This window comes from Chenopodium album, chromosome 23, assembly GCF_948465745.1.
Source record: "Chenopodium album chromosome 23, dcCheAlbu1.1, whole genome shotgun sequence".
NCBI classification, from domain to species: domain Eukaryota; kingdom Viridiplantae; phylum Streptophyta; class Magnoliopsida; order Caryophyllales; family Amaranthaceae; genus Chenopodium; species Chenopodium album.
The window spans coordinates 17,956,407-17,966,406 of NC_137856.1; the positions used below are offsets into that span (position 1 = coordinate 17,956,407).

The window sequence follows — 10,000 nt, forward strand, 5'->3', positions numbered from 1 at the left end:
ACTCCAGGAGGGTATTAGGAACCATGGTAAACATCTCATCAATTTTTATTTCCGGGCGATAAAAGGTCAAAAAATTCCAAATTGAAGGCAATCCACGCTTTTTAAGGAATTTTGAGGTTACAGGGCCTGCTTGCGAAAGTCTTGAGACCTTAGAAGATACATCTTAGGGTCATATAATGACGTTTGGAACAACATATGACCCTTATATGTTGCCATAAATGTCCGTGGTAGGCTTGAGGTCACGATAGTTGCAAGTTTGGAACGGGTAAATTGACTATTTAAAAGCATATTGGATGGTTCCGTCCACTCAATTGGACTCCCGGGGAGTATTAGGAACCATGGTAAACGAACCATATATGACCCTTATATGTTGCCATAAATGTCCGTGGGTAGGTTTGAGGTCACGATATTCGTGCAAGTTTGGAACGGGTAAATTGACTGTTTAAAGGCATTTTGGATGGTTCCACCTACTCAATTGGAATCCTGGAGGGTATTAGGAACCATGGTAAACATCTCGGCAATTTTTATTTTCGGGAAAAAATATGGTCAAAAAAATCCAAAATTGAAGGCTATAATCCACGCTTTTTTAGGAATTTTGAGGTTACGGGGCCCGGTGGCGAAAAGTCTTGAGACCCTAGGGGATACATCTAAGGGTCATATAATGACATTTAGACCCATATCATCCCTTATATGTTGACATTAACGTCCGTGGTAGGCTTGAGGTCACGATTTCGGTGCAAGTTTGGAATGGGAAAATTGTCTGTTAAAACGCATATTGGATGGTTCCACCCATTCAAATGGACTCCCGGAGGGTATTATCAACCATGGTAAACAACTCGGTAATTTTTATTTCCGGGCAAAAAAAGGTCAAAAAATTCCAAAATTAAAGGATATAATCCACGCTTTTTGAGGAATTTTGAGGTTACGGGGCCCGGCGGCGAAAAGTCTTGAGATCCTAGAGGATTCATCTTAGGGTCATATAATGATGTTTGGAACCACATATGACCCTTATATGTTGCCATAAATGTCCGTGGTAGGCTTGAGGTCACGATAGCGGTGCAAGTTTGGAACGGGTAAATTGATTGTTTAAAGGCATATTGGATGATTCCACCCACTCAATTGGACTCCCGGAGGGTATTAGAAACCATGGTAAACATCTCGGTAATTTTTATTTCCGGGGGAAAAAAGGTCACAAAATTCCAAAATTGAAGGCTATAATCCACGCTTTTTGAGGAATTTTGAGGTTACGAGGCCCGGTGGCGAAAAGTCTTGAGACCCTAGGGGATAAATCTTAGGGTCACATAATGACGTTTGGACCCATATCATCCCTTATATGTTGCCATAAATGTCTGTGGTAGGCTTGAGGTCACGACTTCGGTGCAGGTTTGGAACGGGTAAATTGTCTGTTAAAAGGCATATTGGATGGTTCCACCCATTCAATTAGACTCCCGGAGGGTATTAGGAGCCATGGTAAACATCTCGGCAATTTTTATTTCCGGGCAAAAAAAGGTCAAGAAATTCCAAAATTGAAGGCTATAATCCACGCTTTTTGAGGAATTTTGAGGTTACGAGGCCCGGTGGCGAAAAATTCTTGAGACCCTAGGGGATACATCTTAGGGTCATATAATGACGTTTGGAACCATATCATCCCTTATATGAAGCCATAAATGTCCGTTGTAGGTTTGAGGTCACGATATCGGTGCAACTATGGAACAGGTAAATTGACTGTTTAAGGGCATATTTGATGGTTCCACCCACTCAATTGGACTCCCGGAGGGTATTAGGAACCATGGTAAACATATCGGCAATTTTTATTACCGGGCGAAAAAGGTCAAAAAATTCCAAAATTGAAGGCTATAGAAAAAAAAGGAAATAAGATTCCAGTAAATCAGTCTTGAAACGAGAGACGTCCTGCAGTAAACAAACGCAACTTGGTTAGGTAGTTCAATCAAAATGAATTGTTGTTTTGACTAACGAGTTATGGATAACTTGACAATTCTAATTCGAATCAACTAATTCGACATATTTTCCGCATTCATAAGGAGTCCGTCTATGTTTCTACTTTATGAATATGATATTTTCTGGGCATTTTTAATAATATCAAGTGTTATTCCTATTTTAGCATTTCTATTTTCCGGAATTTTAGCTCCGATTAACAAAGGACCCGAGAAACTTTCTAGTTACGAGTCGGGTATAGAACCTATGGGGGATGCTTGGTTACAGTTTCGAATCCGTTATTATATGTTTGCTCTAGTTTTTGTTGTTTTTGATGTTGAAACGGTTTTTCTTTATCCATGGGCAATGAGTTTCGATATATTGGGTGTATCCGTATTTATAGAAGCTTTAATTTTCGTGCTTATCCTAATTGTTGGTTTAGTTTATGCATGGCGAAAAGGAGCATTGGAATGGTCTTAATTCCCGAATATTCCGACAAGAAAAAGAAAAAAAATAAGATTGAAACAGTTATGAATTCCATTGAGTTTCCACTACTTGATCGAATAGCCAAAAATTCTGTTATTTCAACTACATCAAATGATCTTTCAAATTTGTCAAGACTCTCAAGTTTATGGCCGCTTCTCTACGGTACCAGTTGTTGTTTCATTGAATTTGCTTCATTAATAGGCTCGCGATTTGACTTTGATCGTTATGGACTCGTACCAAGATCGAGCCCTAGACAAGCGGACCTAATTTTAACAGCCGGTACCGTAACAATGAAAATGGCACCTTCTTTAGTGAGATTATATGAGCAAATGCCTGAACCAAAATATGTTATTGCTATGGGGGCGTGTACAATTACAGGGGGGATGTTCAGTACCGATTCTTATAGTACTGTTCGAGGAATCGATAAACTAATTCCCGTGGATGTCTATTTGCCGGGCTGCCCACCTAAACCCGAAGCAGTTATAGATGCTATAACAAAACTTCGTAAGAAAATATCTCGGGAACTCTATGAAGAGAGAATGAAGTCTCAACCGAAGAATCGGTGTTTTACTATCAATCACAATTTTCGTGTTGGGCGTAGTATTCATACCGGAAATTATGATCAAGGATTACTGTATAAATTTCCATCTACTTCCGAGATTCCTCCTGAAACATTTTTCAAATACAAAAGCTCCGCATCTTCACCCAAATTAGTGAATTAAACAGGATTCTTTTTTTGAAATTATAAGCAGCAGGTCAATTTTAAGAAATTTCAGCATATCGTAAAGTAAATGGAAATAAAATATTTATACAAACAAATAAACAAATGAGGGAGATAGAAACAAAATGCAGGGTCGTTTGTCCGCTTGGCTAGTCAAATACGGGCTAGTTCATAGATCGTTGGGCTTTGATTACCAAGGAATAGAAACTTTACAAATAAAGCCCGAAGATTGGCATTCCATTGCTGTTATTTTATATGTATATGGTTACAATTATTTACGTTCTCAGTGTGCTTATGATGTCGCACCGGGCGGGCTGTTAGCTAGTGTGTATCATCTTACAAGAATCGAGTACGGTGTGGATCAACCGGAAGAGGTATGCATAAAAGTATTTGCTCCAAGGCAGAATCCTAGAATTCCGTCCGTCTTCTGGGTTTGGAAAAGTGCGGATTTTCAAGAACGGGAATCTTATGATATGCTGGGAATCTCGTATGATAATCATCCACGCCTAAAACGTATTTTAATGCCCGAAAGTTGGATAGGATGGCCCTTACGTAAGGATTATATTGTCCCAAATTTTTATGAAATACAAGATGCTTATTAAATGATAAGAAATTTATTTTCACTTCTACAACATCAGATATCTAAAGATTCTTTATATGTTCTGCTCTAGATCAAACAGAAGAATCGATGGCCCATCGGTATTCTATTATGGATAAAGAAAAAAGAAAAGACAAATGAAATTAAGTTAAGAATTCATTAAGATTCTAAAAAGGTGTCTTTTGGATGAGCTAAGAGCCGATAGAATGAACTAAAAAGTTCTGTATCATTATGAACAAATAAGAAAAATTGAAAACATAAAAAAATTCTTTATTTTCATTTTCTCTAGATGGGGTATATCGCAGGATAACCAGCGAAATACCTTATGTATGTGCCATGATCTCAGCTAGGAATGAATATGTATATCAATACATCAAAAAAAGCATGTGATGTGCCAGGAACCAGATTTGAACTGGTGACACGAGGATTTTCAGTCCTCTGCTCTACCAGCTGAGCTATCCCGACCATTCATTCACCTTTTTGGCGCACCATTTTCTAATTTCATTTTACTCGATAACTCGGGTTTATGTCAATTAAACGGACAAAAAGGATTACAAAGTCTTATATGCGTACCAGAATTCCTTGGGTTTTGCAAATTTTTCTATAATTAAGTTGATTTAAGTTTTAGTACGAGTAATAATATGAATTGTGAATCACTAAACTGAGTACTCCTTGCTCAAAAATATTGATTTGTAATCATATATATATCACAAGACTTGTGATAAGAGAAAAGCATTTCCCTTCATATCCATTTTGAAAAGAAAAAGAGGTATAACCGCCTTCAACCCTTTAATGAAAAAGAGAACCACTTAGGGAGTAAAAAAATCTTTTGGGGATAGAGGGACTTGAACCCTCACGATTTTTAAAGTCGACGGATTTTCCTCTTACTATAAATTTCATTGTTGTCAGTATTGACATGTAGAACGGGACTCTATATTTATTCTCGTCCGATTAATTAGTTCTTCCAAAGATCTATCAGACTATGGAGTGAATGATTTGATGAATGAATATTTGATTCTTTTTTCAACTTGAAATCGATTCAAAAAAAATTCTTCCATTTTTTCGTTTCATATTCTAAATTTTTTTTTAGAGAGAATATGAAATTCTCTCCTCTATCTAGAATAGAGAAATAATTGAAAAAAAAATATAGAATAGATTCGGGGTCTTAGTAATCATTTGATAAAGTATATTCTTCAACCTTTTTGGAATGGGGGTTCGATGGAAGAATTCTTAGAACAACACAGCACAGTCAACCCCATTTGTTAGAACAGCTTCCTTTGAGTCTCTGCACCTATCCTTTTTTTATTGTTGCTTTCTGAATCTTTATTTTTTGCTTTTGACAAAAGGAGTTGGCTCAGGATTGCCCATTTTTATTAATTCCAGGGTTTCTCTGAATTTGAAATTTTTCACTTAGTAGGTCTCCATACTAAGGCTCAAGCCAATTAAGTCCGTAGCGTCTACCGATTTCGCCATATCCCCCCTTTCTTTTTAAGATTAGGATCTCCATGTGATGTCCTTCCCTTTTATTCTTTCATTTCTGACGGAACCGTCGAATTCATTAGATTTAATATGGCTTACTATACCGAAAAATGCTTTTGCCATTTTCCTTTTTTTTCTATCTTCCTTCATCTCTATCGGAAGTCTCCATTTGACTTTGATTTTGTCTAGTCAGACATGATTCTATCCTTTCTGTAGCTACAATTCAATATCGAGGGATATATACCATCTATATCCTCCGCCCCGTTCATTTTTGTATGCAATTTTGAATACTCAAAGGGTCGATTCTTTTTTTGTCATCATAGTCTACGGCTGCACACAGAAGAATATCTTATTTTATTATGGTAATATAATCCAGAGTTCTTCTTTATCGATTCTCATTTTTTTATTCTTGTTTATTTTAGGTTTTCTTAAGGCAGACTCTTATAACTCTAATAGTTATCCATTTCATAGATATAATGAAATTAGAATTATTGTCATAATGAATTTTTGTTTTAATTTCGATTTGAAATGGATTTGAAAAATAAAAAGAAAATTTCATATAATTTCTAAATCTAATTGAAATAGAATCGAATCGTTCTAGACGAAAAATAGAATCTATATAGAAAGAAAAAAACTAAAGTAAATATTTCTATTTATTTGATATTTGATTTGAAATATTTCTTTCAAATTTATATCATAAAATAATAAAAATGAATAAGCTTACACTAAAATGTAGTTTATTGAATGCCAGTGCATGTATAATTTCCGGGAGCCCGCTTAGCTCAGAGGTTAGAGCATCGCATTTGTAATGCGATGGTCATCGGTTCGAGTCCGATAGCCGGCTTTTTCGATTTTTATTTGGATTTGTGCTTTTTATATATTTTTTTCTTTGTTCTTCGATTTCAAAGAAAAAAATAACGATCGATTATGTTGTAGAAACTTCCACCTAGGAATAAAAAGAAAAGGGTTCAAGCTCGACAGACCAAATCGGGAAAACTCTTTCTTTTCCTTTTTCTTTTTACTTACATATTTTAATACAAAATAAAATATAGAATATTCTATATATTTTGTATATGATGTATATACAACCCATTTCATTATTCATTGGAATCCAACACTTCAGTGGATTTCATTTCATTTATCATTTAGTTCAGTTTTAATTTCGGTTTTACAAAAAAATCGAATATATATATATATAAATAGAAATAAAGAAAATAAATAAAGAAAGGAGTCTTTATGTCGCGTTACCGAGGGCCTCGTTTCAAAAAAATACGCCGTCTAGGGGCTTTACCCGGACTAACTAATAAAAGGCCTAGAGCCGGAAGTGATCTTAGAAACCAATCACATTCCGGGAAAAGATCGCAATATCGTATTCGTCTAGAAGAAAAACAAAAATTACGTTTTCATTATGGTATTACAGAACGACAATTACTTAAATACGTTCGGATCGCCAGAAAAGCCAAAGGGTCAACAGGTCAGGTTTTACTACAATTACTTGAAATGCGTTTGGATAACATTCTTTTTCGATTGGGCATGGCTCCGACTATTCCTGGAGCCCGCCAATTAGTTAACCATAGACATATTTTAGTTAACGGCCATATAGTAGATATACCAAGTTATCGTTGCAAACCCAAGGATACTATTATGGCGAGGGATGAACAAAAATCCAGAGCTCTAATTCAAAATTCTCTTGATTTATCCCCCCGTGAGGAATTACCTAAACATTTGACCCTTAACCCATTTCCATATAAAGGATTAGTCAATCAAATAATAGATAGTAAGTGGGTCGGTTTGCAAATCAATGAATTGCTGGTGGTAGAATATTATTCTCGTCAGACGTAACCCTAACTAAAATACAAAAGAAAGGGGTTCGGACAATTTGGCCCCTTTCATTTGGAAAAGGAAAATTACTTAAGGTTAAAAGTCGGGGGTTTGCCCCAGATTTTCTCCCGCTCATCTATTCTATCCCATCCCGGTTTTTTCCTATTCATGTATCCTAGATACACAAAAAAATTTTCACTCCTTGTCTATTCTTTTATTTCCAGTATTTTAGGTATCGCAGCAATTCGAAATAGTAGAAATATATATCAAAATACAAGAAGGATCGAACTCTTATGTTCTAAATAAAGTATTTCTTGTTATTTGATTTGTTAAAGTTAGAAATGTTGGCGAATTCAATCAGGTGAAAGTAAAAGACGGAAAGAGAGGGATTCGAACCCTCGGTAAACAAAAGCCTACATAGCAGTTCCAATGCTACGCCTTGAACCGCTCGGCCATCTCTCCTACACAACGATTATGACTCATAAACCGAAGAAATAGCGAGCCATTACTATACTATGTTGATATTTCTATTACTAACGATATTCGATTTTTGTTTGTATAAAATAGGTACGACTAGGATTAACGCACCAATACTATACTATTTGACTATAAACAAACTAATAATAGAACGTAACGAGTAGTAATGTAATAGAAGATTTTTTCGAAAAAATCTTTCTTCGTAGGAGTTAATTAAAATAAAAAACAAGTTTTTCCTTGTTATATATATATTTATTGATTCATATTTGCGAAGATGATGTTCCTATCTTTTATTCTATATCCGATATTTTCATATATAATATACCAGCTTCAATTAATTAATTGAAACGAATCGAATCAACGGATTGCTGGGTTTATGGTTTTTAGATTATAGACGATTAATGGATCCTCTTTGATCATGGTTCGATTTTTATTTCGACTAGAATTCCATAAAATTCTCAAAAAAAATTAGAAAATTTCCGTCTAGTTTTAAAGTGCTCACCAACAAATTTCTTGAATTTCCCAGCTATTCTATTTCCATCATAGAATGATTATTCGATTCTCTTTCTTTTCGTCTTTCGATCAAAAAAAGTTTTGATCTGATCGAAAAATTCTTTGATTCTTCCGCTTCGATGAAATCGGAATAGCTACTATACTACTCGATTTGATTTGTATGAATTCAATTGGGATTAAACTCTTTTTTATTGATTGTTGAAAAAGGAGTTTGGGGCATTTGGAACAATTCGAATAAATAAAATAGAAGTATACGTAGTAGTCAAAAATTTGTATCTTTATTGAAATTTTTTTGTTTGGAAAGGAATCCGTTTTTATGTTATTTTGTACTGTACAAATTCTTTATTTGTGTAATCGTTTTCCCACTAAGGGGTAATGAGAAGAATTTTAGAATGGATTGATACCTATGCCTAGATCGCGGATAAATGGAAATTTTATTGATAAGACCTTTTCAATTGTGGCCAATATCTTATTACGACTAATTCCGACAACTTCAGGAGAAAAGGAGGCATTTACTTATTACAGAGATGGTGTGATTTGATTTTCTTTATTATTTAGTTTCTTTTTACTGCTCTTAGTCTTATGAGAAAAGCACACACTTCGGGATAGTAAAGAACAAATATTCTTATTCCATATTATAGAAACAAACCTACGCTTCTTGAAGGTGAAGTTTACAAATAGAACGATTCCTTCCGTCGTGTATCCCCGATTGATGCAACCTCAAATACTATAGCTTCATTTATAGATTTTTGTATTGAACGAAAGGTTACACCTTTGTGTTTTGTATTACAGGTCAATCCTACTTCCTAGTAATATAGTACCAATAGGCGGCATAGGGGAAGAAGCACTACACCTAGCAATCGAAGTTATCCATCTCGTTCGTACTTTGGATACCCGTATAACCATCGAAGACTGTTGAAGTGACTATTTCCTGGAAATTAGGAGGCGTTGAGGACAAAGGAATTGTTGAAGTTATCCTTTCTATTTAGTATCAAGACACTTGATTCTAGTAAAAGCTCTTACGCAATAAGGTTGGCTAGATATTTTTTGTAAAAACACTAGCCCCGCTCAGTTCATAATGAGAATGTTTTAATCCCTTTTGCCATGTATTTTGAATTCTCATTATGTATATTATATTTAAGGGAGGAGCCGTATGAGGTGAAAATTTCACGTACGGTTCTGGAACGGCGATTCTTTGAATCGAATAACGACCGTAACGGATGTCAGCTCAATCCGAAGGAAATTATGCGGAAGCTTTACAGAATTATTATGAAGCTATGCGACTAGAAATCGATCCTTACGATCGAAGTTATATACTCTATAATATAGGCCTTATTCACACAAGTAATGGAGAACATACGAAAGCTTTAGAATATTATTTTAGGGCACTAGAACGAAACCCATTCTTACCACAAGCTTTTAATAATATGGCAGTGATCTGTCATTACGTGCGGCTATCTCCACTATAGAAAGAAAAAAGAAGACCAAATTTTCTAGTAAATACTAAAAAAAGGATCGCTACAAATGCATCGTCCAAAACGACGATTTCTTTGAGCTGTAGCAAAGAAAAAAACTTCATACTAATAGAAGTAAAAATATGCCTAGATACTTTTTTCTATATCTATGGATAAAAAAAAAGATCTAATTGATAGAGAGGAAGCACCGTAAAGATCAATTAATGAGGTTTTGGTCCAATACATTAAGAAAAGAACTGCTTACTTATGCCTATATAGAAATATAAGATAGAAAAAGTTAGGAATTAACTTATGTAATAGAGTCGATCCACTAAGACTGAGGTTTTGAGCGGCGGTGTAGGATCAAATCCCAAAGATAGTAAGTCTTTTCTTTCTTACTTATGTTTAGGAAGGAAAGCTTTTTTCAAAGATTCTATATAAATTTCGATATAAAACCGAGATAGTTACCTTGCGGAAAATACGAAGGATAGGAGTAAATATATGTGTTTTCTTCTT

At 35.0% G+C, this 10,000-nt stretch overlaps 3 non-coding genes across 3 annotated transcripts; 1 reads left to right on the plus strand and 2 right to left on the minus strand.

Annotated features, from left to right (window-relative positions):
• Window positions 1-4,132: 4,132 nt before the first annotated feature.
• TRNAF-GAA (transfer RNA phenylalanine (anticodon GAA)) lies at window positions 4,133-4,205 on the minus strand. The gene has a single exon. It is a non-coding gene; the product is annotated as a tRNA-Phe (tRNA).
• Window positions 4,206-5,990: 1,785 nt separating this feature from the next.
• Window positions 5,991-6,063, plus strand: TRNAT-UGU (transfer RNA threonine (anticodon UGU)). The gene has a single exon. It is a non-coding gene; the product is annotated as a tRNA-Thr (tRNA).
• Window positions 6,064-7,415: 1,352 nt separating this feature from the next.
• Window positions 7,416-7,502, minus strand: TRNAS-GGA (transfer RNA serine (anticodon GGA)). The gene has a single exon. It is a non-coding gene; the product is annotated as a tRNA-Ser (tRNA).
• Between the last annotated feature and the right edge of the window lie 2,498 nt (window positions 7,503-10,000).